A 6,000-nucleotide genomic window follows, 5' to 3' on the forward strand; every position below is an offset into this window, starting at 1 on the left:
AGGGCCAGGTCGATAAGAAAGGCTTGCTCGTTGAAATGTTTCAGGGAGCGTTTGACAGTGATGAGTGGAGGTCGTTTGACCTCTGAACCATTACGGGTGCAGGCAATGAGGCAGTGATCGCTGAGATCTTGGTTGAAAACAGCAGAGGTGTATTTAGAGGGCACGTTGGTTAGGATGATATCTATGAGGGTGCCAGTGTTTGCGGCTTTGGGGTTGTACCTGGTGGGTTCATTAATAATTTGTGTGAGATTGAGGGCATCAAGCTTGGATTGTAGGATGGCTGGGGTGTTAAGCATGTCCCAGTTTAGGTCACTTAGTAGCACGAGCTCTGAAGATAGATGGGGGGCAATCAGTTCACATATGGTGTCCAGAGCACAGCTAGGGGCCGAGGGGGGTCTATAGCAGGCGGCGACGGTGAGAGACTTGTTTTTGGAGAGGTGGATTTTTTAAAGTAGAAGTTCAAATTGTTTGGGTACAGACCTGGATAGCAGGACAGAGCTCTGCAGGCTATCTCTGCAGTAGATTGCAACACCGCCCCCTTTGGTCGTTCTATCTTGTCTGAAAACGTTGTAGTTAGGGATGAAGATTTCAGAGTATGTGTATGTGACCAAAGGCACGTAGCGCATGCCTAGGCAGAGGGCTCTGACATCAGGCCAGGCAGTTAGGTCACTGATGCAGGTTTGGACATACCCAGATAGATAGAGATCTATGAAAGTGTTATATTTAATTATATTCCCACAGTGGCCTTGTAGTCAGGAATAGACGGCACCTGGCATTCCAACAGCATAGCTAACATCCTCTCTGTTCATTCCTCAAAAGAGAAACTCAAATATGCTTGTTGTCATCTGTCATTTCTGCATTGACATCATCCAAGGGACTTTTATATCTTGGCAGGTGGGGCTGGCTACCTGAAAGGTCTGGATTTCTGACATTGTTTGATGTGCTCCACGGGTAAAGTAACTGTATTCAGCCAGGGAGAAGGGCTAACTGAATGCATGCCAGCTGCTTTTATGTCAGTGGTCATAACACTAAGCAGCCCAGTTCAACTCAACTCAGAGTCCAGAGTTTCCCTGTTCAGTTCATGCTGCCATAGTAAACATAAATCCGGAACATTCAAATGAGTATGATAAGATACATTTGGTATGGTTAAGGTAAAAATGAAAGGAGGTAAAAACAAAAGGAGGGTGGTTGGTCAGGGTGGATGGGTAGGCTTATTACGCGAACATCTAGGAACCCAAAGGTTGCGTGTTTGAATCTCATCACCGACAACTTTAGCTTTTTAGCTAATTAGCAACTTTTCAACTACTTACTACTTTTTAGCTACTTTTCAACTACTTAGCACTTTAGCTAACCCTTCCCCTAACCCTAACCCTAAACTTTAACCCCTAGCCTAGCTAACATTAGCCAGCTAGCTGACATTAACATTAGCCACCTAGCTAACATTAGCCACAACAATGTAATTCATAACATATCATACAAATGGATGATGGACATTCACAAATTAATACATACCATGCAAAATGTAACATATCATACTAAATGGAGTGTCTCGGATTTACGTACACAATAATATTAAATGCTCTGAGACCAGGTTGGTTCATGTGGTCAGTACAAAACCCTGGCCCAGAGTATTGTGTTGTTGCCAATGTGAATGAAAACCGTAGCGGCTGAGAGCAAATATAACTACCGGCCATCTTTCATCTGGCCACAGATCTACCCCTTGCTAATGAGTGGTTAGAGATGAGGAAGGGAAATGTCCAAAGTCTGCCCCATGTATCAACACTTCCCCTGTGTGTCTCAGCTAGGTAGGGGAGAGAGATGCTCTGATGATACTAAACACTAAACCTGCTCTTCCTCTCTGTGTTGTTTACATAACCAGCCCCAACCTGTGTGTAGAGGTATAGAGGAAGAAGAGAGCTCCTCAGCGCGGCTCAGCCACTGAGGTGCTGCATGATATTTAGGTGTTTCCAGGGCTGCACAGCCATTGGAGGCATTACAGATGTTGGATCTTAATTTGAGCTAGTTTGCTACAGCAGGAAATGGGAATTATTATGTGCATTATAATTAATGGAATTTTTTTTAGAGGTTGGTACATTTTTCCTAGAATATTACAAACTTCAGATGCCTTTTTGAACCTAACATTCACTACAAGTTTTATATTTCCTACATTGCAGGAAAGTTCTCCTGCAACAAGGTGATCAAATTAAGATCCTACATCTGTAAGTAAATCACAGGTGTCCATAACTGCTTGGGTATGCAGCTGCGTGCAGCAAATGAGAGAGAGAGTACACACAAGCACACACAGACAGACATGCTCTCTCTCACGCACACACAGTACACACAAGAGTTCCCGCACGAAACATAGGCATGCCACTGAACACCTGACAGGTGCAGGCGTGGTCTGTAGCGAGACACGCTATCTTGACACGCTAACTCATTCTTAAATCTGAGATACATGCCTCCGGCTGAAAACAGCACAGCTCGCTCTCTGAAGCTGAATCCCTCCTCCTCCTCCACACCCCTTCCAATAGTACTACTGTCACTCTATTGAAGGGACTGTAAGCCTGAGACCTACCTGTACAGGTTTAGTGAATGAGTCAAGGGTCTGTTATACCTGTACACACTACATGTAAGTCTATGTCACCTTGGTCATCTGTCATCATTCGCTCTCTGTGAATGGCTACACAACGGTTGACTTGACAATGACCTAGGAAGTAAAATTTAAAGTTTGAATAAGGACAGTGTTTCATGATAATTAGGTTGTGTTGGATGGAGACAAATGTTGAAGTTGGTTAATGTATCGGCCTTGTCTGCCTATATGTCTGCCTTTTTATAACACAGTAGGCTACTTATTACTTCATTAAATAAACTGCTGTATGACCCCAAACTGAGGACATTGTGGGCCTATGTCTATACCCATGCAGCAGGCCTTACAAATTGACAGCAGAGGTAATCAGAATTCATCAGAAATAATTATTATAGGGATAAGAATAATTAATATAGGGTAACAAAAACATGATTGCAGGCCTATATGCATTATATACAATGTATACTAAATTATGCATTTGCAATCCAATCTTTAATTCTGCACGCCAGTTACTCTTGTCAAATGCACAATAGCATCAACAGAATATATCTAATCTGTCAAGGGTGTAGGCTATGTGAAAAAGGGATCAGGGCCAAGAACCTTTGAATATTTTCTCAGGAAGGTTGCGCTTTATTGCCATCGTTATGTTAGGTCGGATAGAAAAATCAGAGAGGGCGGATAAATGTTAAGGCGTTGTGTAAACTCCCCTTGCCCCGGGCCCTTCTTCTCTACACCTCGGCTTCCTCTGTCATTTACAAGCTGTTCGCATGCACATTTGCAGCCAAGAACCAAGAACCGGCCGGACAGGTCTGGGGCATCTCAGTTTTTAGGAAAAGTGTGTTGCCTCTGGTTCCGAAATTGCTTGGCTTGCGTGAGGACGACTGCTTTATCTTTTCATTCCCTATGACCTCTCAACCTGGCCTTGGGCGGCTGCATTTTTCCGACTTTCTTTTTTCTACCCACCTTCTCATGGGCCCACAAATAACCTATTGATCGTGACAGGTAATAATAGGCTGTCCTTCACTGCGCTGTTGTTGCTCTTTGTGCAGTCACTATGTTGAACACATGCTGCTGTGGTCCATATGCCTCTGGCCTAGATTCTGAAGCACAGGCATAGGCCTACTTGTGATATATTTTTTAATAAATTCATTTTTCAGGAATAGCCTAGCCCAGGTTATGTAACACTAAACACATGAAGTAGACAGGTTATGCCTAATTGTGAAAAACAAACACACAGTATCAGTGAAAGAATTAGCCTTGACATATCAAACAAGTAGCCTCCACGAACAAAAGGTCGACATCACACAAGTTGTCCATTTCATATTATATTACACAGCCATTGCTGATCTGCAGTAGCCTAGGCCTCTACACTTCATCCTTTACATAAATGCACTAATTTGACTTTTGCCAAGTTCAGAAATTGATTGTGTTCTCACACTAAGCTTTAAAATCATCCATCTGCACAATGGCTCTGTCTACTGAGTCAAGTGTTTTCCTGTGTCGGCTAAATAAGAGGACAACTTCCATGGGTTAAATAGTGGTACTATAGTCTAATATAAATAAGCACTTTGATGAGTATCCCCTTACTGTCCAGACATTCAATATAACAAACACATGTTGTAACATGTAGGGGAGAGAGGGATAAGTTGGAAGTCGACCCACCCGGGAAGTCGACCCACCCTTGTTTCTAGGAAACGTTTGACCAAATATTTAGGAAGAGGTCATCATTTCATGGAGTCTGTGAAGGAAGAAACCACATGGAAAAAGTGGTAAGAAAGTTAGGTCCAAAAAAACAGATTGTCACCAAGTTAAATGAATTTATCGTGTTAGAGGTTTCACAATGCTTGTATTTCAACCAAAGTAGATCATTTAATATTGTTCTATGCATCTGTTTGGCTCTCTATCCGCTTCTATATGAGGTCCTAAAACTAGCATGAAAGTGCATCCGTGTAGCTGAATGGGAAAATAAAGTAAAAAACTTTGACTTGGGGTAAGTTGAGCTGATGGTCATGGGGTAAGTTGAGCTAATGGTTGAGCCAATGGCAGGTTGAGTAAATTGAAGTGTTTTCTTCCCAGTCATAATGCAAGGCATTATCACTGGGATATGAGACAACAACAGGGCCTGGCCTATGTTAAAAGTGTTTAACCATGGTTTTAAAAAGGTAGCAGTAATATTTCATTCAGTACAGAAATTTGTAGGCGTCTTAACTTACCCTGTCCCGCGTTGTGCAAAGAGACAACTTTTTTGGACAAGCTATGTTTTCAAAATTGTCATGTTTACATGAATTCTGATTACTTCCAGGGATACACAACATCCTGAAATATATGTAGATATCTTTGTTAGTATCGCTGCATTTACACAGGCAAGCCAATTCTGATATTTTTTCACTTTTGACCAATCAGATAAGCCCTGAAAAAGATTTAATGTGATTGGTCAAAAGACCAATTAGTGGAAGAAATATCAGAATTGGGCTGTCTGTGTATAAGCAGCCAAATAATACTATATTTCCTTTGACAGAGTGATGCTGAATGTAAAAAATTACTCAACTTACCCCACTCTCCCATACTGTCAATAGAGCTCACACAATTCCAGCACCTGTCATATAAAATGGAAGTTATTTTTGGGCCAAGCCACAGTCAGGTGAATGACATGCAGTGGTGACATGCCTGAGAACCACTATCTATGCCACTAAATGAGGTTAGCCAAGTTCATGGTGTTTCCAGGCTCTTGATGCAGTCATAGCGTCACAGGGCCCCTCATTATACTGAATACATTTTATAATGCAACTGGTGCCATTCCTAGTTGCCCCTGTTCTCTGTGTGTGTGCGTGCACGTGGGTCTGTGTGTTTGTGTGTGTTCATGCTCCAGCAGACTGGGTCATCATGAGTCGTGCAGGCCAGGGCTGTTTAAGTGGAGCTGGATGTGTGTATTATCCCCTTGGCTCCCACTGCCGGGCCCCGCTCAGTGTAATTGAATTATGGCCGAGGGCTGAGCGGCAGGCATTTTGAGTTTCTCTCCGTTCGGTCGCCCTGTTCAAACAACACAGCAGCCCAGGCCAGCTAGCAGATAAACTCAGGCAGTCAAAACACATGTCAACCGCTGGCCTTCCTAACACAGATATACACTGAACAAAAATATAAACGCATCGTGTAAAGTGTTCCTCCCATGTTTCATGAGATGAACTAAGATATCCCAGTAATTTTCTATTTGCACAAAAAGCTTATTTCTCTAAAATGTTGTGCACAAATTTGTTAAATCCCTGTTAGCATTTCTCCTTTGCCAAGATAATCCATCCACCTGATAGGTGTGGCATATCAAGAAGCTGACTAAACAGCGTGATCATTACACAGGTGCACCTTGTGCCAGGGACAATAAAAGGCCACTCTAAAATGTGCAGTTTTGTCACATAATA

The sequence above is a fragment of the Salmo salar genome, chromosome ssa11, assembly GCF_905237065.1.
Source record: "Salmo salar chromosome ssa11, Ssal_v3.1, whole genome shotgun sequence".
NCBI classification, from domain to species: Eukaryota; Metazoa; Chordata; class Actinopteri; order Salmoniformes; family Salmonidae; genus Salmo; species Salmo salar.